Raw genomic sequence first — 22,270 nt, forward strand, 5'->3', positions numbered from 1 at the left:
GGAGCAGACGTTGCAGAGAGGGGAAGCCTGGAAACAGAGATTGGGGGTGAGTGTCACTTCCTGATCCAGCCTGGATTTTCCAAGTGCATTTCCCAAACTACACCTAACCATCGGAGTGGCCTTGATCTGCCCCTGTGTAGCAGGAGCGAAGGGCTGAATGGAACATCAGAATAGAGGGCTAAGGGACACGAGTGGGCCATTCGGCCCTTTGACACAAATCAACCAGTAAATAAAATCGTGGCTCTTCTCATTGTGGTCCCAGCTGCACTTTTTTCTCCTTGCACCATTATCCCTGATTCACCTGTCTATGGGAAATCAGACGAAGCTAGCCTTGATATAATATAAAGATTCAGCCATCCCAATCTTCTGGGAAAGAGAATTCCCATTTGAATGAATTCCCACTTTGTGATTTTTTTTCTCACTCCAGTTGTGACTGAGGATGGAGGATGTCACTCTTTCCTTTTCTAGTCCCACTCTTCCACTGCTCACAACAAATTTTAAATGTAACCAGGTTGGTGATATGGCCGATGATAAAGGTCTCAGACTGAGTCAGGTTCAGTGATAAGGACAAGTCAGGCAGATTTCTTTAGTCAACCACAAGTTACTCACAGAACTAACGGAGGAGTATGTTGGATCTGTGGGTAGCACTGCTTCCTCACATCACCAAGGATCTGGGTTCAATTCCAACCTTGGTGACCCTCGATGTGGAGTTTGAACATTGTCCCTGTGTCTGTGTGGGTTTCCTCCCAGTGCTCCAGTTTCTTGCCACAGTCCAAAGATGTGCATTTTAAAGTAGATTGCCCATAGTGCCCAGGGATGTGTAGGTTAGGTGGGTTAGTTATGGGAAATGCAGGGTTACATGGATAAGATTGGGGGGCACGGCCAGTGAGATGCTGTTTGGTGTATCAGTGCGGACTTCATGGACGGAATGTCCTGCCTCCACACTGTAGAGGTTCTATGACAATGACAATCAATTTGGACGATACAATCACCCAGTGGGTACATACCTAAACACTCTTATCAAGGTTTTATATGTTTCATGCTCATTCCAAGAGTAACCTTTAAAAGCCTTCATAATATAACCCCTTCACCCAAGGAATACGTGAAATGAAATATCTCTGAACTGCTTCTAATGTAATTATATCCTTTCTCACATAAGGAGACACAAAAAAAACTAATCTCACACTCAGATCATAATGTTTATAATTGTTTTCTCAAAGTGCTGTGAGTCTTTGTAACACTCTTCCCCACAGACCATTGGAGCCAGAAATATTGAATATTTTTGAGGCACAGATGGAAGGTTCATAAATAACAGCAGGGTCAAGGATTATCGAGGAATGGGCAGCAATGTGCAGTGTGGGGGGAAATGTAGACAGTAGTATCAAATAACACGGCTTCAGAACCTCCAGGAATATAATGCAAAATTAAATGATAATATCGACAACATGTTAAGAGGGAATACAAGATGGCGGCGATCCAGAAGGTCCGCTTTGCTGGGCTCTGCATCAACACACGGGCAAAGTGGTTCTCTAACCACCCCATCCCTGGCATTTAATTAAATTTCAACACTAAAAGAGCGGTAGAATCTTTACTAATCCCATTTTGTCAAGTGGAAATGACAAAACACGGGAAAGGATCGAGCATGACTCAACACACGGTGCACCCGTCAGAAGCATCGAGCATGCCTGAGGCTGTAGCTGCAACCCACTCTGCTTGTTCCATGGACCCAGGTACTTACCAGGCCTTGGTCACTGAGTTCACCAAGTTATGCGAAATGATTGAAGCCATGATTGAAGAAGGGTTGAAGAAACTGCAGTGGCTAGAGCCGCTCTCAGCCGTGCTCTAAAAGCATGAGCAGCAAGTTCACAGCCTTGGAAACAGAACAGACGATGTCATGCAGTGGCAGAGCCCGTGATCGATTCCTCTCGGGAGAAGATCCTCGCCCTTGAAAAACAGATCTGCACCTTAACTGACCAAGATGACAACCTCGAGAACAGGGTTAGGATGAAAAATATTTACATCGTCGGTTTGCTGGAGCGGACAGAAGGTGGTCAGCAGCTGAATTTTTTCAAGAACTGGCTGCGGCGATTCCTTCACTTCAACACTGAGGAGAGACGGGTGAAGACTGAAACAGTTCATTGGCTTACGGTGCACAGGTCAGGCTCAGACCAACGCCTTCATCCTGTCCTTGTTCGATTACACAGTTGTGGGGACAAACAAAGACTAATGGAATTTTCCAGAACCCAGGGGAAAGATCCGATGGCTTTAATTCACAAGGGTTCCAGTATTATGTTCTTTCAGGACTTTTCAACGGCGGTGATTCAGGAAAGAAAATCTTTTGATGATGTCAAGAGAACAGTAAGGGAACTCTGGATTCAATATTTGTTACGGTACCCAGCGGTGCTCAGTATTGCTTTCAATGGATCCACGAACTCGTCTGACTCTCCAGAGAAAGCGAAAACTTTGTGGACATTTTAAAGTAAGCTGTATATTTAGATAATCATGTATCTCTCTTAAAGAAATTTTGTTGGAATTTTCTGCTATTAACCAGTGTTAAATTATAGCCGGAAATGGGTAGAGTACTCATTTTTAACTTCTTCATTAGTGTTACTACTCTTTTTTTCTTTCTTTGCTTGTGTCTGGGGTGCAGCTCAAGCTGGAGGGAGTTACAAAGGTAGTTGTCATGACTAAGTGCCGATCGAAGTGCAGTTCATGCCCGATTTTTGTTATTAATTGCCCTGGATTCCATATTGGTAGCGGGCAGAAGATAAAGTTTTGAGATATGTAAGCATCCCCAGTGGGCGGTGGGGGGTAAATTCCCCAATTGAGTGTCATTGGCATTTTGGATTTTATTTCGTTCTTTGGATTTTTATGTGTTTAGCTTTGGAAAGTTTTGAGAGCTTGTTAGTTGTAGTAGTTTTAGTTTGTACAGTTTTAAGGCTCTATGAGTCTTTTTTTCATTAATGACCAGCGATGTGTAATTCGATGTGAAACTCGAGAGTTGAATGCTACGGTGTGTTCTGGATAATGATGTGCTTAAATGTTATACATGGAACATTAAGGGGAGCCATCTGCCAGTCAAGAGGAAAAATGTACTTTTTAGTCTTAAAACAGAGAGGGTGGATGTTGTCCTATTGCTGGAGATGCACCTTGATGACAAGGAACATTTGACATTATAGCAGGGTGGGTTTGATCGGGTTTATTTCTCATCTTTTAATACTAGGAGTAGGGGAGAAGCCATACTAGTGAAGAAGAGTCTTCCATTTAAATTACTAGATTGTATTAGACACTCACGGAAGGATCATCATTCCCAAAGTCTTCAACTATGGGAATTAATACAGTATTTTGAATGTTTATTGCCCCCTGGCGCACCGTCTTAAAATCCTGGAAGATGCATTTTCCAAAGTAAGTTATCTTGCATCATGGCACATTATTGTAGAAGGAGACATTGACTGTCTTATGGCCCCACGGTGGACAGAATGTCCAAAGGTACCCCAATACCCTCGTTATAATGTAAGAAATAAGTGGGTTAGAGCTGGTGGATACCTGGAGGCAGATCTACCTCACAAGTAGGGATTTTATTTTCTTCTTTAACCCGCACAAATGCCACACGAGGGTTGATCTCTTCCCCCATCCCTGCAACAATCTTAGACACGGTGTCATCCTGCACATTTGGGAATATTACCCCAATATACCTGCCCCAGAATTAAGATAGAAGTCATATAAGATTATGTTGGATGCAGATGAGGGTCTCATGTTTTTGTCAAATCCCACAGTTTCGGCAGCTCACGTGATGCAATGCATTAATTCGCTTATCATGTTTTCGGGCTTTAAGATTAATTTTACAAAGTTTGTGGCCAAAACTATGGGAGGTCTCAGGGTAATACCTGAGATTGAAGGCAAATCCTGGTTTCCTTTTAAACGGTCACTGGGGTGGTTTCCCTATTTCAGTATATTCATTACATCTGTCTTTGATCATTTATTTAACGTGAACTATGTCCATGTGTTTGACAAAATTAAAAAAAGACCTTCAAAAATGGGAGGAACTTCCAATATCCTGGGAAGGTCGGATAACTCTTATTAAAATGAATGTCCTTCCTCATTTACTATACCTCGTGTGAATGCTTCCTTTGATGTTTCCCAGACAGATATTTAGGAGACTTTATGGCTGGTTTAGCTCTTTTATTTGGCAACATAAGCGACTGTTTATCAAGCTAACCAAATTGCAACTACCCCACAGATTGTGGAGAGTAGATCTCACAGATTAAATGCTATCAATTAAGCTCTTTATTATCCTATATTAGTATCTGGGCCACTGAGGACCCGGCGTCAATACGGTTAGATATTGAACCCTCTCAGAAAAAGTGAACCCTTATTAGTCTATTGTTCTTAGACAAAATGACAACATTTATGGAGTATTGTCATAACCCAATAATTATCAATAAAGTTAAAGCATGAATGACAATGAGTCAGATCGAGGGCAATACAGCCAAAGCCTTGTTTCTTACCCCTATAATTGGTATACCAAGTTGTCAACCGGGGATACTGGATGCCATGTTTAAACTGTGGGAAGCCAGGGGTGTACCTTGCTTCAGATATTTAGAATTAATAGAATCCCTACAGGGTGGAAACAGGACCTTGGGCCCAACAAGTCGACTTCGACCCACCCAGACCCATTCCCCTACCATTCTATATTTACCCTGACTAATGCCCCAACCTACACATCCCTGATTTATCAATAGCCAATTCATCTAAACCGCACATCTTTGGATCCTGGTGCTGTGAGGCCGCAGTGCTATCTCCTGCGCCACGACGTTTTATTTCAGGGAGAAAGAATGACATCATTGATCAAATAACTCGTAAGTATGGACTACATAGTAGAGACGTCTTCTGTTTGTTTTTGATTTCAGATCAGAGGTTTGATTTAAAAAAAAAACACACTTTTAACAGACTCTTACAGATCCAATAGAGAGAAGCGGGTGCTTAGTGCTCAGAATGCACTTTCTGTCAGTACCCTTTATCATTATTTGGAGAGTGTCCCCTCAGCTGTGCAGCTTTGTGATGTCTGCGAGAGAGAGTTGGGGTTCAGAACACCTCGGAGAGATGGGAGGATATTTGTGAAAATGCTCGAAGGATTTTGATCTGTAATAGGATCCATTCCATGCAGTTGAAAATTTTTCGTAGGGTCTATCTGACCCCAAATTGTCTCTCAAAATGCAAAGTGGGATTATCTTCAGCATGTCGTAAATGCAGAATGACTACAGGCACTCTTACTCATTGCTTGTGGTCCTTCTTCAGGCTTCATATATATTGGAGCACTGTGTTCAGTGTGATAGAGCGGGTTTTGGGGACTGAATTGGAAATGGACCCGTTTTTCCTTTTCCTGGGCATGACCAGGATAGTTTGCAGAGATGCACATGAGGAAAAAATGTATCCTTACTTTCTGTGCTAGGAAAATGTTCTGTTGTGTTAGATGTCTGAAAACCCCAGGTCTGTTGGGTCGTCGTAGGTTCTTCATGGAGAATATCCATTTGGACTTTCTCACCAGTGTGGTGCATCAAAAAACAGAGATTTATATAAGACATGGCAGCCCACGATACAGGTTTATTTGTCACATTAAGAAGGGCTTATATATAACCATGACGATATGGTCTAATGAATCTAATATCCAGCGAGGAAGATTTATGAACATAAAAATGTGTATCAGTTAATGCTCTTGAAGAACGAGCGCTATCGTTTTGTTACGCTGAGCTGTACTATTTATTCATTATTTATTGTTTATTTTTCTTTTTTCTCTGTCTATTTAGTGTTTTTAACTTGTTTTGTATGTACATGCATATGAGTGTAACTTTGATCAGTTAATTGAGTTATGTTGTTATTGGGTTATTATAATATTAAAAATCTCTTTTTCAATAAAATTACTATTTTTAAATTAAAATGCTAACATTGATAGAATAGAGTCCCAAATAACTCTCATTAGAGAGACCACTCATGCTGGTTTACCGTGAGGGTCACCACATTTCGGGTGATGAGGTGACGTTGAGAGTGCATCCCCTTCATGATAACCTCAGTCAGTGTGAGGAGCTGAACCTGCGCAGTTGTCCTCCCTCTACATCACAAACCTGCCGTCCAGCCAACTGAGGGACGACAGAGCAACTGTTACAGACAGAAACAGTCACAGGCAAAGGGCAAGAGAAACTTTCATAAGAATGAAAAGGCTACAATTCAGATAACGGTCAAAATACCGGCTGAGGGTAAAAATGTTCTCTGCTCGAAATTGTATATTATAACAAGACAGCTTAGAAGCTGTGTTTGATTTAATATTATTAAGGTGAGTCAAGTTAAATAACCAGAATTACTAAGTGTGATTGGACATCTATAACAAAAAAATGTGTAGATTTTTGTTTGGTCTGTGGAAAGCATGCTGACAGTTGCATGAAAGTATATAGCTGATGGAATATATTGTTAGGAGAGTGCATTCCATGGGAATTGCCCTCGAACAGACGCTAGAAGAAAACTGGGGTAAAAGTGCTTGAGTGTCGTCTGGTCAGTGACAGGAACCCAGGGAGTTGAATGACTGAAAGTTCCTGTAACATGGAGCTGAGAAAACTATCAGGTCAGCCGGACCTTATTAAATGCTAGAGCAAGTTTGAAGGGCTGAATGACCTCAGCGTGGTTTGAATTGTGTGTGATTTGAAAAATGTACATCTCTACTCCTTCCTCTTATGAGTTACACACTGGGGCACTGCCAGTTTCTTGAAACTGGGAATTATTTGGAACTTTATCCGGAATTCTCCATAATCGGCATTCTCCAGAATATTCTATAACTGTCGTGACGGGGGGAATTGAAAACGAGAGAGAGAGAGAGAGAAGGCGCTGCAGTGAGCGTGTTGGAGCATGAGCCCTGATGGGGGTCAGTGCTATAACAGATATACAGTGACTGTGAGGGAACAGAGAGAATACGGTGACCCTTACCCTGACAGAATGGGGAAGGTGATTGATGCGTGTCCTGTATTGCTGGATATTTCTTTAGACTGCAGATACTGCATTGAGCTGGGTGGTGAGCACAGACCATGCTCGGTAGGTCTGGTGGTATGGCCCCCTCTGGTAAGTGAAAGGTCCCCCTCTGTACTAGTCCATCCACTATGTCTGCCGTGCTCTGTCAACAAACCGTGGTGTAATTGTCCCTTATATGCCATGCTCGGGGTAATCTGTGCAGGGCAGCACCAACCTGAGAAAGCTCAACCGTGTGCCCCTTAGCGTTTTAAAGATGGCACCAGTGCCAGGGATCACGGAATATCCAGGGGCACACGGGCGACTGTGTGTACCTCCAGTCATGATGGGTGGGAGAATCGGGCTGGTATTGAATAAGAGGGACACCATGGGGTGGGGAGGGTAGCTTATGAGGTGAGTTCGATAAGATAGCACCAGGAATTTAGCTCAGCTTCGTACAAACAATCCCTCTGTCACACTCAATGAAAATGAATTTGAGACAAATTACTGTTTTACACAGCTCAATGTGTCGAAGACTCTGCGGTTCTCCCTCCCAGTTGCAAAGCTACAGGACAAATGCTCATTCAAAACTCTCCATCGCCTGAACTCACACGAATATACCATTTACTCATAATTCTTCATAATACTGACCCGTGTTGCATGACACAATCGAAATGGCTTCATTTCAGCATTCTGGAACCAGTGAACATATCTTTCCATGACATTTTTACTCGGTCTCCCCCTCCCTGTCTCTATCCCAAAACACACGTATTTACAGTCATACAGTTCTACAGACGGAAACAGGCCCTTTGGCCCAGATGTTTCATGTCGAACAAAATGTCCATCCACACTCATCCAATTTCTCTGCCCTTGCTCTTTATCCTCTAATCCTTTCCTATCTGTGTATTTGTCCAAGTGCCTTTCCAATGTTGTTATTGTACCCACCTCAACCACTTCCACTGACAGCTCAGTGCATATGTGTACCATTATGTGTGTAAAAGAGTTGCCCCTACGAGTTAATTTTTTATTTTATTCCTCTCGAAGCATTAACAGATGTCCTCTCGTCCTCGATTCCCCAACCTTGCGAAAACACTTGAAGTATTCATCCCTATGCACGTCTCTCATAATTTGCTAAGATCTACACTTCTATATGTATCCCTTCAGTTTCCTAGGCTGTAAAGAAATAAGTTCTAACCTGTCCATAATCTCCCTAAAACTTAAACTCTTTAGCTCAGGAAGCATCTCTGAAATTCCTTCTACACTCTTTCTAATTCAATAATATCCTTTCTACAGCAAGGAGAACAAAACTGAAACCAATGCTCCAACTGCAGCCTTACCAACACCCTGTACAACTGCAACATAATGTCCCAACTTCTATACTCAATGCACTGATGTAGGCCAGTGTGCCAACAGCCTTCTTCATTGTCCTGGGTATCTGTGACTCAAAATTCAGACAACCGTGCACATGATCTCCAACGTCCTTTTGATCCACTGCACTACTTAAGGCGCTCTCATTCATCACTAAACTCCTACCTGGATTTGACTTTCCAAAATGCAAGACGTCACACTTATCTATATTAAACTCCACATGCTATTTCTCAGCCCACTTCTCCAGTTGTTCAAGGTACTGCTGCAATTTCTGATAATGTTCCTCACTGGATGCCTCCTATTTTAGTGTCATCTATAAACTTATTAACCTTGTGTTGTGCACTCTCGTCCAAATCATTGATATAGATAACAAACAGCAATGGGCCCAGGACCGACCCCTGAGGCACTCCACTAGTCACAGGCCTCCAGTCCGACAACATACCTCCACCATAGCCATTTGCTTCCTAACGCCAAGCCAATTCTGTCACCAATTTACCAGATTATCTTGGAGTCCATGCGATCGAACCTGCTCGAGCAGCCTACTATGTGGTACCTTATCAAAGGCTTTACTGAAATCCATATAGAATATGCCCACCACCCTGCCCTCGTCAACCTTCCTGGTCACTTCCTCAAAAAACTCGAACAAAATTTGTATGGCCTGATCAACCATGCAGAAAGCTATGCTGATTGCTCCAAGTCAAACTCTGTTTTTCCAAATGCATGCATATCTTATCTCTCAGAACCTTCTCAAGTGGTTTACTGAAAACAGATGTGAAGCTTACTGGTCTGTATTTCCCAGGCTTTTCTTTGCAGCCATTCTTGAATAAGGGCACAACATTTACTACTGCTCAGTCTTCCTGGACCTTGGCCCCTGACCTGTCTTCTCTAGCCTCTTGCAGTGCTCTTAGATATATCTGTTCAGGACCAAGAGATTTATCTGACTTTATGCGTTCTAATATGTCCAACAGCAACTCTACTGTGATATGAACGGTACCAAGATATAACACCTAACCCCCACCCCAAAGGTAACTGATCTTCATGTCTTTCTTCATGGTAAACACAAGAAGGGAAATTGAGGACCTCGCCCATCTCTTGTGGTTTTACACATGAATGACTACTTTGGATTTTAAGCCGTCCTATTTTCTCTCTAGTCATTCTTTTCCTTTACTATACTGAAAGCACATCTTTGGATCCACAGAATTGGTCCACAGATTCAAGCTGGAATTAGACAGGGGACTTGCAAAGGTTGATTGAAGTAGCTTGTTTCCAGGCAAAAGGATCTCTGGTAAGTGGGAGGCCTTTAAAAGTGAGATAGCTCGAGTTCAAGGTCTATATGTTTCTGTGAGGGTGAAGGGAAAGTGAGGCAAGAAGAGAGAACCCTGGATGACAAGAGATAATCAGGCTCTAACCAGCAAAAAAGGAGGCGTGGCTCAGGTTCAGGCAGCAGGAATCAATGGAATCTCTGGAGAGACACAAGGGATACAGGAGTTTACTGAAGAAGGACTGTGGGCAGCACGATGGCACAGTGGTTAGCACTGCTGCCTCACAGCACCAGAGACCCGCGTTCAATTCTTGCCTCAGACGACTGACTGTGTGGAGTTTGCACGTTCTCCCCGTGTCTGTGTGGGTTTCCTCCGGGTGCTCCGGTTTCCTCCCACAGTCCAAAGATGTGCAGGTTAGGCGAACTGGTCATGCTAAACTGCCCGTAGTGTTAGGTAAGGGGTAGATGTAGGGGTATGGGTGGGTTGCGCTTCGGCGGGGCGGTGTGGACTTGTTGGAACGAAGGGCCTGTTTCCACACTGTAAGTAATCTAATCTAATCTAAAAAGGAAATCAGGAGGGTGAAAAGGGGCTATGAGATAGCCTTGGCTTGAACCTGTGGACCAATTCTGTCCCTCCCATAACTATTTTAAAATTAATACAATAATAGTCACCGTTCCCAAAATGCTCCCCCACTTTACCTCCGTCACCTATCCTGCCCTATGTCTCAACAGTAGGTCGAGTTTGTCCCTTCCCGAGTAGGACTCTCTATATGCTGCTTGTGAAATCTTTCCTGAACACACTTAACTAATTTCTTTCCATCTAAGTCCTGAACCTTCTGGAAGTCCCAGTCTATGTTAGCATAATTAAAATCACCTATTATGACAATCCTTTTGCTCCTGCAATTCTCCCCAGCCTCCCTGCATATTTGTTTCTCCAATTCCCATTGATTATTTGGAGGCTTATAGTGCAACCACTATAACATCACCATCCCCCTCTTACTTCTTTGCACCATCCACAAACTCTCACTCAACAGTATCTCAGTTATTTCATCTTTAAATACGGGAGTGGTATGGGCCTGAATCGGAACTATTAATATTGAAACTGTTTCAATTTACATCTCTCCCTTCCAGTGATTTTCACACCCACTGTAAGTTTCCCCACACTGCAAGTTTCCCCACAATGGGCAGCGATCTAACACAGTGTTACCGAACAATGCAACAGCCTGGGGTTATATATGAATGTACCAGTGCGGTCTGCACAGCTTTTCACGCTGGACATTTAGCCCAGGATTAAAGATCAAGTATTGGTGTGTGCTGCACAGAGTTCCACTCTGGGCATTGCTGGGTTGCATTCAGCTGTTCGCTGGCTGGATCTGCACAGTGCTCCATACTGAAATTATAATGGATGGGCTCGTTTTGTGATTTGGATTGTGAATGTGAGAGAACTAAACATCTGGCAATGTTATGTTTTATGTTTTCATTCTTGTGATTGGACCCTTCAAATCCTGACTCATCTGATTAGACCCGACCCTCTGGATGAGTCATGGTGACTGTTGTTACAGCATCTGGGTCTGCAACATGACTAACAAATGAAGCAGAGGCTACTGAGAGGGGGTCTCCGTATAATAGCATGAGGGAATCACTATCAGATCAGCCGTGGTCTTAGTGAATGGTGGGGAAGGATTGTGTGGACCCAAGAATGCAACTTATTCATCTAATTCTGCTTGCAACAGGCAAACTCCCCTCCTTTCCCAGTGTCCAAAGCTGGTGCGGAGTGAGTCACCTCCTGCTGTCCCTACGTAACAGGATCCTGGGGCCTCACAAGCCTTCAGATTTCCCAGTGCCAGTCTCGAGCAGTTGAGTGACTGCCTCCTGTTCCTGTGTCCCAATCTTGAGCAGTTGAGTGACTGCCTGCTTTCCCTGAGTCCCAGTCTCGAGCAGTTGAATGACACCCTCCTGTTCCTGTGAGCCAGTCTCGAGCAGTTGAATGACACCCTCCTGTTCCTGTGTCCCAGTCTCGAGCAGTTGAGTGACTGCCTCCTGTTCCACAGTCTCGAGCAGTTGAGTGACTGCCTCCTGTTCCTGTGTCCAAGTCTTGAGCAGTTGATTGACTGCCTCCTGTTACCGTGTTCCAGTCTCAAGCAGTTGAGTGACTGCCGACTGTTACCGTGTCCCAGTCTCCAGCAGTTGAGTGACTGCCTCCTGTTACCGTGTTCCATTCTCGAGCAGTTGAGTGACTGCCTCCTGTCCCTGAGTTCCAGTATCCAGCAGTTGAGTGACTGCCTCCTGTTCCTGTGTCCCAGTCTCGAGCAGTTGAGTGACTGCCTCCTGTCCCTGAGTCCCAGTCTCGAGCAGTTGAGTGACTGTGCTCTGTTCCTGTGTCCCAGTCTAGAGCAGTTGAATGACACCCTCCTGTTCCTGTGTCCCAGACTCGAGCAGTTGAGTGACTGCCTCCTGTTCCTGTGACCCAGTCTCGAGCAGTTGATTGACTGCCTCCTGTTCCTGTGTCCCAGTCTCGAGCAGTTGAGTGACTGCCTCCTGTTCCTGTGTCCCAGTCTCGAGCTGTTGAGTGACTGCCTCCTGTTCCTGTGTCCCAGTCTCGAGCTGTTGAGTGACTGCCTCCTGTTCCTGTGTCCCAGTCTTGAGCAACTGAGTGATGCCCCCTGATCCCAAGTTTGTGAAAATAGATGTCCTCCTCTTACTACTGACTAACAGGCTCCAATCGCTCTGTGCTCACCTGCTGCTTCTGTGGAATGGAGTTGAGGGCCTGAATGGCCTCTTCACATTCCTTTCAGCTTCTCTTGACTAAAAGCCTTTCTCCTGTTTCTGTAAAACACCATCAAAATCTGAATGATGTATTTTTGTATTTGACTCTCAGTAATTGAGCAAACAAGCTGACTGACAGAATTCAGAACCTTAATAGCCTCTTCCTGTTCCTGTGTTATACACTCAAAAGTAAACAGAGTCTCAGTGAGGTACAGCATGGAAAAAGACCCTTCGATCCAGTCGTCCATTCTGACCAAATATCCTAAATTAATCTCGTCCCTCTTGCCAGCACTTGGCCCATCTCCCTCTAAACACTTCGCATGCACGTACCCATTCAAATGCCTTTTAAATGATGTAACTGTGCCGGCTTCCACCCACCTCTTTTGGGTGCTCAGTCCATAAACACAGCAGTCTCTCTTTGAAAGTGTTGTACCTCATTTCCCTTTATAAATCTTTCCCCTCTCACCTTAAACGTTTTTCCTGTAATTGTCGACTCTCATATCCTTGGGTAAAGGCATTGACTGTTTACTTTATCTATGCCCCTCATGATTTTATAAACCTCTTTAAGGTCACCCCTCAGCCTCAACACTTGAAAATAGTCCCAGCCTATTCAAACTCTCCCTGTAATTCTAACCCTCCAACATCTGCAACATTCTTTTAAATCTCTTCTGCACCCTTTCAAGTTTGACAATATCTTTCCGACAGCAGGGAGACTAGAATTAATAGCAATATTACAAAAGCGGCCAAACCAATGTCCTGGACAGGTGCAACATGTCATGCAAACGCAGAGCCTCAAAGTACGTACCAATAAAGGGAAGATCACCAAGTGCCTTCTTCACTGCGCTGTCTACCTGTGACGGCACTATCAAGGAACACAGAACCTGCACCACAAGGTGACACAGAAGCTCAGTGGCTAGCATTGCTACCTCACAGCACAGCGATCTGGGTTTAATTCTATCCTTGAATGACTGCCTGTGTGGAATTTGCACATTCTCCCCGTGTCTGCGTGCGTTTCATCCGGGTGCTACGTTTTCCTGCCACAGTACAAAGATATTCAGGCAAGTGTAGATTGGACATGCTAAATTGCCCCAAGTACCCACGGATGTGTGGGCGAGGTGGATTAGCCATGGGAAATGCAGGCTCAGAGGTATAGGGTAGGGGTTTTTCCAGTAGGATACTATTTAGAGGGGTGGCCTCGATGGGCCAAATGCCCTGTTTCCTCACTGTAGGGATTCTATAATTTCAATGGAGTTCTCTTTGAGTGGCAACTTCCGACAGAACCCTACCTACATTTCTTGCCCTGATTTGTTTTGCCAAAATGCAACACCTCATATTTATCTAAATTTAACTCCATCTGCCATCCCTCGGCTGACCTAATCAAGCTCCCATTATAGTCTGAGAGTTCATTCTTCACTGCAGAATACACCACCAAATTTGGAATTATCTACAAACTTACTGACCATACTTCATATACTCAAGTGCAAATGATTTGTATAAGTGACAAAAGGCAGTGGACTCATTATTCATCTTTGCTGAACGCCACTGGTCACATTTCATGAACAAACATCTACTGTCACGCCCTGTCTCCAATATTAAACAAAATGTTGGATCCAAATGGCGAACTCTCCCTGGATTCCAGTCAGTCTAACCTTGCTAACCAGTCTACCATGCAGAACATTTTGGTTTTCTTACTGAATTCCATAAAGACAACATCCACTCTCCTGCCTTCATCAATCATCTTCATTACTTCCTCAAAACAAATCCCCCGAGTCAGTGAGAACTGATCTCCAATATACAAAGCCCTCTTAAGTCCTTGTCTTTCTAAATGCATATACATCCTTTCCCTCAAAACCCCCTCCAACAATTTAGTCACCATTGACGTCAGGCTCACCGATCTATAGTTACTTGTTTTTTCCTTACTTTCTTAAATAATGACATTAGGTTAGCAGGCTTCAGTCTTTTGACACATCACCTGTGGAAATCGATGATACAAATATATCAGCAAAACGCTGAGCAATCCCTTTCCTAGCTTCCCACATACTTTTGGGATACAACTGATCAGTTCCCAGGAAGTTGCTCATCTTTACATATTTGAAAATGTCCTACACCTCTTTGTAATACAGATACTTTTCAAGATATCACTATATATTTCTTAATTCTCCAGCTCTTCTAACCCCCTCCACATTAAATACTGAGGAGAAAAACTTGTTTCTAATCCCTCCCATCTCGTGTGGTTCCACACATAGATAGACTTACTGAGCTTTAAGAGGCCCTATTCTCTCACTAGTTAATCATTTGCCATCAAAGGATTTGCAGAATTTCTTCAATGCCTCGTTAACCCTATTTCTAAAGCCATCTCATGTCCACATTTTTCTGGCCCGATTTCCACATTGACTATACACTTACTGCCTTTTTCCTCCACTGGGGATCCACTTGATCTCAGCTCTGTTTACCTGACATGTGCCTCCTTCCTTACTTTGACCATGACATCAATATATCTAGCCATTCAGCACTCCCTGCACCCACCAGCATTGCCCATCTCACTAATAGGAGCACTTGGACTCTCTGAAACCAAGTTTTGATGGCCTTGCATTTTCCAACCATCCCTTTACCTGTGAATAGGGTATCCCAGCCAGCCTTTCACAGGGCTCGCCTAACACTTTCAAAATTGGCCTTGTTCAAAGTTAGAACTTCAATGTTTACATCAGGTCTTTCCTATTTCACAACTACTGTAAAACTAATATTTATGCGTAACAGACTTGAAAAGTTAAATAGACACTTCTTGCCCCTCTGGAACAGGCTTGAGAGGCTGAATGGCCTCCTCCTGTCCCTCTGTAATAGACTCGAGAGGCTTCATGGCCTCCTCCTTTCCCTGCGTAACAGACCCGAGACATTAAATGATACAGCAACCCATGGATTCTGAGCAGCCGGTAAACTGTATCTAATGGAGGCCCATTCCTTCTCAGTTACAGAAAGACAAACAACACAATGTACTCTAGGTGCGTTCTCAGTAACACTTCATGCAGCTGCAACGACACATCCCTTTGTTCTGAATGATTCTTTTGAGAAAATATGCCAATATTCCAGCTTTCCACCTTTCAAGTAGCAACAGGCTAATATGAGATGAATGGTCTTCTCTTATCCCTTTGTAAGTGGTCCATAGGGAAAGAATTGCTTCAGCCTTTTCCTGAGCAGCAGTCTCAATGCTCTGTCTCAAGGTTATGAAAAGATTTGATAGCAGGGCATTAAAACCAGGAGTAGCCTCACACTTGTCAATAAGTACCGGACTTTGTATTGAGGTATCTATAACTTGCCCAGGCGATTTTTTTTATGCAGCCGATCTGTTATTTTATAACTGCTTCCTTTCATAAACAGAGTGGAACATATATAGAGCCCTGCAGTGTTCTGTTAATACTCTCATATACAAGGCAAAAAAGATTTAAAAGATTGAAAGGTTTATGGACCAACCCTCAGCAACCCATCCATTCCATCCAAACCCAGTAAATTTTCCCTATTATAGTGTTATGAAAAGTGATGCATGGAACTGGTTAACTGAGCCTATTTGTTCAGTGACTGTGATTAATGCCAGTCTCGACGGATTCTAATTATGCCAGTGGAGGGTTTCCATCTTTTAATGATAAATGGGCGCCGTTCATTGTGTTATCCCATAACATGAGCGGGAGCATCACCGATAGCACTGACAGGGATCAGCAGATCCAGAGAAAGGGGAGGAGAGATCAGAATCTGAGAACACTAGACTAGAATATTCCAACAATGGACCAGAATATGCGAAAATTAGACTGGAATGTTTCAACAATGGACCAGAATCTGAGAATATTAGACTGGAATATTCCAACAATAGACAGGCGCTTATCCAATTATGTTTGGTATCTTTCTGCACTCGATCGGTTGTCATTATCATCGCGAATCTATTACGCTCTTCTCATTATTCAATACTTTTATTATCCCTTCTTGGCGATCGTTGGTGTTCCTAGTAAGTGTCACTGTCCAGATTTTGTTTTATATAAACCAATTATGACTGTATTACTGTTCTTTCATATAGTCTACACTTCTACTCACTATTTTTGTTCCTCCTGAAACTCTGAATCCAGATATTCACTATCCAGACCACTACTAACTACATCAATGAAGGTATTCAATTACTGTTTTCCTCTCTGCTCCAGCAGTGTTATTCACGGGTCTCTATCTTGAACACGAAGATCTCACTTCTCCAGTTAGTCCCACTGCCCTGTCTTTTTCCCCATATTTTCACAACATATTTTCAGTTAATTAACTGTCTGTTTCTTTCTTTAATGTGAATCTCTCTGTCCCTCAGTATCACACCCTGGCCTTGGGTTTTGGCTGCCTAGTGTATCGAGTGCTGGCATTGTGTAGCTCAGAAATAATGAAATGGGATGTGTCAAGTTGTTGTTCCCTTCCCGGTATGTCCCATATGATAATCCATGAGCAGGCGTCTTTCAGAAGTCATGAGACACATCCTTGTAACTTGGTCTGTGCCTGTGTTTTCCCCTCTCAGGAGATCTTGCTATCAGTAACACGAGGAAGCCCCTTGAGTAAAGGACCAGGCATCTAAATTGTATGATAATGCTGTCACTTTTGTTTTTTTTTTAAAAGTTATTTTCTCCTTTTTTAAAAAAAAAAGAGATCTTAAACACCAAACTGCCGACTGAAAACGGCTCAAGTAAACAACTCATGAGGCTTTTAGTGTTTTTACATAAATAGTAGTAACAATGGCTATCTCGCACAGACAGGCTTTCCAGTTTTTTGCTTGTAGATGTAACAGTTACTAGGTGCTTGGGGTCCCAGAAGGGTTGAAAGTTTTAGTAAATTATCCCTTGATGCTAGTCTCTCTGAAACCTCACTTGATACTGTTTCCTCCTAAATTGGAAGACTGCATATCTGAATGCTCTTTTGTTTTAACCAAAGGGGAGGGGGGTTCAGATTAGATTGCATTACTTACAGTGTGGAAACAGGCCCTTCGGCCCAACAAGTCCACAGCGACCCGCCGAACAGAAACCCACCCAGACCCATTCCCCTACATTTACCTCTTCACCTAACACTACAGGCAATTTAGCATGGCCAATTCACCTAACCTGCACATTTTTGGACTGTGGGAGGAAACCGGAGTACCCACGTGGACACGGGGAGAATGTGTAAACTCTACACAGTCAGTCGCCTGAGGTGGGAATTGAACCCGGGTCCCTCCGGCATTGTGAGTCAGCAGTGCTAGCCACTGTGCCACCATGCCACCCTCTGTTTAGGTGATATTAATAATTTGGAACAATTCATTTGTGGAAGGTACTGTATCCATCATTCAGTAAACGTTTCCAATAGTTAAGTTATTCTAAATTTCTCTTCATTTTGTATGGATTTTCATTGGAGTGTTTAAATATATTGTGTTTTGCATAACAGTGAGTGGTTTGACTAGTAGAATCACACCTGGAACACCCATTTCCCATTTACCTTTAAAATAAGAAAGGTTTGCCATCCAAGCTACCCTCTTAAATTAGTTTGAGGCAGTCTGGTTGGTCTATAGCAAACTGTGGACTCTTGTCTGGTTCTAAATCGATAATACTAAATTGGGTTTAGAATTACAATCCCTACAGTGTGCAAACAGGCCATTCGACCCAACAAGTCCACACCAACCCACCGAGGAGTAACCTACCTAGACCCATTCCTCTACCCTCTTATTACACATTTATCCCAAGGCACCTAACCCACACATCCCTGAAAACTATGAACAATTTAGCATGGCCAATACACCTGACATGCACATCTTTGGGTTGTGGGAGGAAACCAGAGAATCCAGAATAAGCCCATGCAGACACTGGAGAATATACACCAGGAGGCTATTGGGTTCAAAGGTCGTGTAAGGTAGCTGTTAGTGTCTTTGGTTCCAGATGTTGAATTCTGTTGGTTTAAACAGTATTTTGTGTATAAAGATTCTTTCAGTCACTAAGAGTTTTCTGGGTGTGGAAGAAGTGAAGTTGGGGGTTTTACAAAAGATAATGAATGCAAAGCTGAATTGACAGATAAGCTGGAGTTGGGGTTCTGTTTGTCTGTGAGAAAATGAGAGATAATTACAGCTATAGCTCGGCAATTATATTTGGTGGAACCGCCACCCGATACTTTGGAAATGGCTGGAATTCAATTTCAAATGAAGCACTTTGAATATGAGAAGGAATTGAAAGAGTTTGATTATGATGAAAAATTGAAATAAAAGAAAAGGAAATGAAGAAGAACGAGAGAAAATGAGAGAAGAAAAGCCGTGAGTTCCAACTTCAAAAGTTAGCAATTAGAGAGGAAAGTTGACATAGAGGGCGGAGGTGAAGGTAGACGGTCGGCAGGATGAGTAGGTTAGTGAGCCTGAGCAATCCTATAGTAGCCAATGGCCTGATGGGGTTCTGTTTAAATACACTCAAGCATTCTCTAAATTTGATGAGAAGGATGGGAAAGCCTTTTGAATTTCATTTGAGAAAGTGGCTAAACAAATGCAGTGCTTAGTGACCATGTGGATTTAGTTGATCCAAACAAAGCTGATAGGTATTTGCATCCTGATTGGAGACGGAATATGGCCAGTATGAGGTGGTGAAGAAAGCCATCTGAAGTGCATATGAGCTTGTGCGAGAAGCCTGCAGACAGCGTTTCAGGATTCTAAAAAACGGTCCCTGGTTAAATGAACATTGAGTTTGAAAGGATCAAACAAAGTAATTTTGAAAGGTGGGGAAGGGTATTAAAAACAGAGCAAACCTATTACACTGTTAGAGAGATTCTTATTTTGGAGAAGTTCAACAATTCACTTCCTGCAGTCGTGAGAACTCGTGTGTAAGTGCAGAGAGTTACAACGGCAAGATTAGAAGCTGAAATGTCTGATGATGATGATTGAGTTCAGAAATCAAAGTTTGGTTTCTGTGAGAGATTGAGAAGAATGTGCCAGATCTTCTTAAAACCTGTGAGAGTAAGGCTTACTGGCATAGGCCAGGAGTAGCAGGTAAATAGATTAGAGCATTAAGAGGTACAGAAGTACGTAACTCTTTTATGCTGAGACATGAGGAGCTATGTCATTCAGAAGGAGTATTGGAGAGATGAGAAGTGCTCCATTACGTGACGTGTGGTTGGAATGTCTTGAGGAAACACCAACATACTTATTCCACAATAGGTAAGGAAGTTTTGAGTTTGGTGTTGGCGTTACAACATTTCAGCATTTAAATTGCGAATAACATACATGAGGCAAATCTTTATCACTGATCGTAACCCCTTAAAGTTTGTGGAGAAGTTTAGGGAGAAAAATATCAGTCTGTTTCGATTGAGCTAATTATTGCTGCCATTCAGTTTGAAATTATACAGGTGACAAGGCGAGAAAACCTTCGTTTTGACACGTTGTGGAGACTTGGATGAAGAAAGACAAAGGCATTCTGTGGCAGGAGCAAAATGACTGAAATCGAAACTAGTTGTGAACATTTGTATGCTCACAGTCAATGTAATGTATATGCATTTCAGTCTAAAATAGAGAAGTCAAGGAGGTCTAAAATGAATCCACCTTTGTATATTGATGGATTATTTTATTAAAGGTGGAGTTGTGAGAATACTGTCACTATAGAAAAGTTATTTTCTCTTGGGCTTTTTTTTGAGGAGAGTTTTTAAAGGCAGAGGTGCAGAACTGCTGTCGGAAAACAGTTGAAGTAAATAACTGAGAAAGCCTTTAGGTTTCATTAAAACGATTATAACAATGAAAGGGCAGTGGCCAGCTTTCCCAGACCAGGTTTCTCATTTTGTTTTTAGCTGAAGCATTCAGATGCTGCTGGGGATCCCAAATTGGTTGGAAGATGTATTACATGATCCCTAGCTGCTTTTCTCTGAGATCTCTGTTGATGTTGATTTCTCCTGGATTGGAAAACTGCTGTAAGGATCTGTATTTGAATTTATCTTTGTGCCAAGCGGTGTAAATCAAGAAGGTACGGTATCTATTGTTTGTGTAAGTGTTCCAACGTATAAGCCATCCCAAAATTGTATTTTAACTAAAGCATTTCAATAGATTATATTTGGTTAATGTTGACTGCTTTGACCAGTCACAACATATCTGTAAGGCACACTTTCCATCTATATTCAAAATAAGTAAACGTTTGGATCTAAGCGGCCTTCTTAAAATATTTTGCGGGGATATGGCCTGGTCCACAACACTTGTACCGAGGGGTTTCTGAGTGGCTCCTGTAATTGAAAGTTTAGTGGAGGGGCAGGGGATGATTTGCTGGAAGTTTTGCTGTAGGTTGCCTCAGACATTCAGGGATACCTGAGGATTTTGGGGACCCAACTCTGGATGGAGCATGGGGATTGTAGTTACAGCATCTGGGTCTGCAACATGAACAACCAATGGAACAGAGGCTGCAGAGAGGGGAAGCTCTGAAACCACGGAGTGAGTGTGTGTTCGGGGAAAGGGATCTGCTGTATCCACCCCGGGTTTTCCAGGAACAGCTTCCCAATCTCCACTTAACCCAGGACCAGAGTGTGATAGGCCCTGACTGAACAAGGAGCTGGTCATAGAATGGTGTCATCTCTTTCAACACGAACTGCAGCTTCACACCAGGAGGAGGATGGTGCTTACAGTGGCTGTGAGGGTCACTGTTTCATTCAGCTTCTATAATCCAGAACTTTCCAGGCAGGTCTTGGTGACATATCCATCATTTCCCAGTATCTCAACATCAATGTCACCATTCGGTGATGGAGGATATATATGATGGATGAGTTAAATAGATTGTTTCTCCGACAGCAGGGAGCTGCCGGGTGTATCCAGTATAGTGGGATTACCGCGGGTGTACGTGGCATCTGCAGAGTACCCATGTCAATGGGGAGAGGTAGAGGAACTGAAGGAGCTCTCTCTCTATTAACGTTACAGTCTGCCCATCACAGTACATCATGTTGGTGAATACCCCCTGTCCTGGCAGCAGTCATGGCCTCTCCATTCAGAAGCAGTAAGCCATTCCCATCGTCATCGGGTCTCCACGTAGAAAGAAATGAACATATCTTGGATAAAGACCGTCCCCTTGATGTACATTTCAAAACACCATCCCCACCACCAATCAATCACATCAAAGTATTCCATGTGTACGGAAAGCAATCGGGTCACTTGCAGTGTCTACGAGCAGGGATGGAGCAAAACCTCCCATGTCTGAACGGATCTGAGTGAACCCCCCAGTACACAGTATCATTAAGTCCTGAAATCCCTCTCCATTTCAGTAAAATATTGGTTTCCATTATTCCTGAAAATGAAATGACAGGTTATATCATCTTAAATTCCACCTGCCAAACTATTATCTATTATCTTTTCCTCTCTGAATCTATTTGCAGACTCTACACCTTCTCTTGATAATTTAATCTCTTGCTTATCACAGCGACATCATCAAACTCAGCATCTGTATATCTGTTCAATTTCTCTTCATAAGACAAACACTTCAAATATGTAATCAATCTAATGAAGCTCTTCTGAATTGCCTCCAAAAGAAATACCTCATTCTGAAAACCACCCAAACTGTACTCCAGTTACAGCCTCACTAATGCCTTGCATAGCTACACCATCACTCCCGACCTTTCTACTCGATCTTTTTATAAATAAACACTGAAATTATGCTCGCATTTCTCATTACTAGCAGTACCCGCAGGCAGGTTTTCTATGATATGCAAGCAGACACCCAGATCCCCCTACACCTCAGCACTTTGAACTTTCTCTCCATTTAGATAATAATTTGTCTTTCTATTACACTGGCCAACTTCATTAGCTCCATATTTATTCGCTTTAATTTTCCTTGCCCGTTCACCCAACCTATCCATATAATTTTAAAATCTCTTGCATCATCATTCCGAAGT

This window comes from Chiloscyllium plagiosum, unplaced genomic scaffold, assembly GCF_037043375.1.
Source record: "Chiloscyllium plagiosum isolate Xiang-an unplaced genomic scaffold, Cpla_swu_hap1 HiC_scaffold_45, whole genome shotgun sequence".
In the NCBI taxonomy this organism is placed as follows: Eukaryota; Metazoa; Chordata; class Chondrichthyes; order Orectolobiformes; family Hemiscylliidae; genus Chiloscyllium; species Chiloscyllium plagiosum.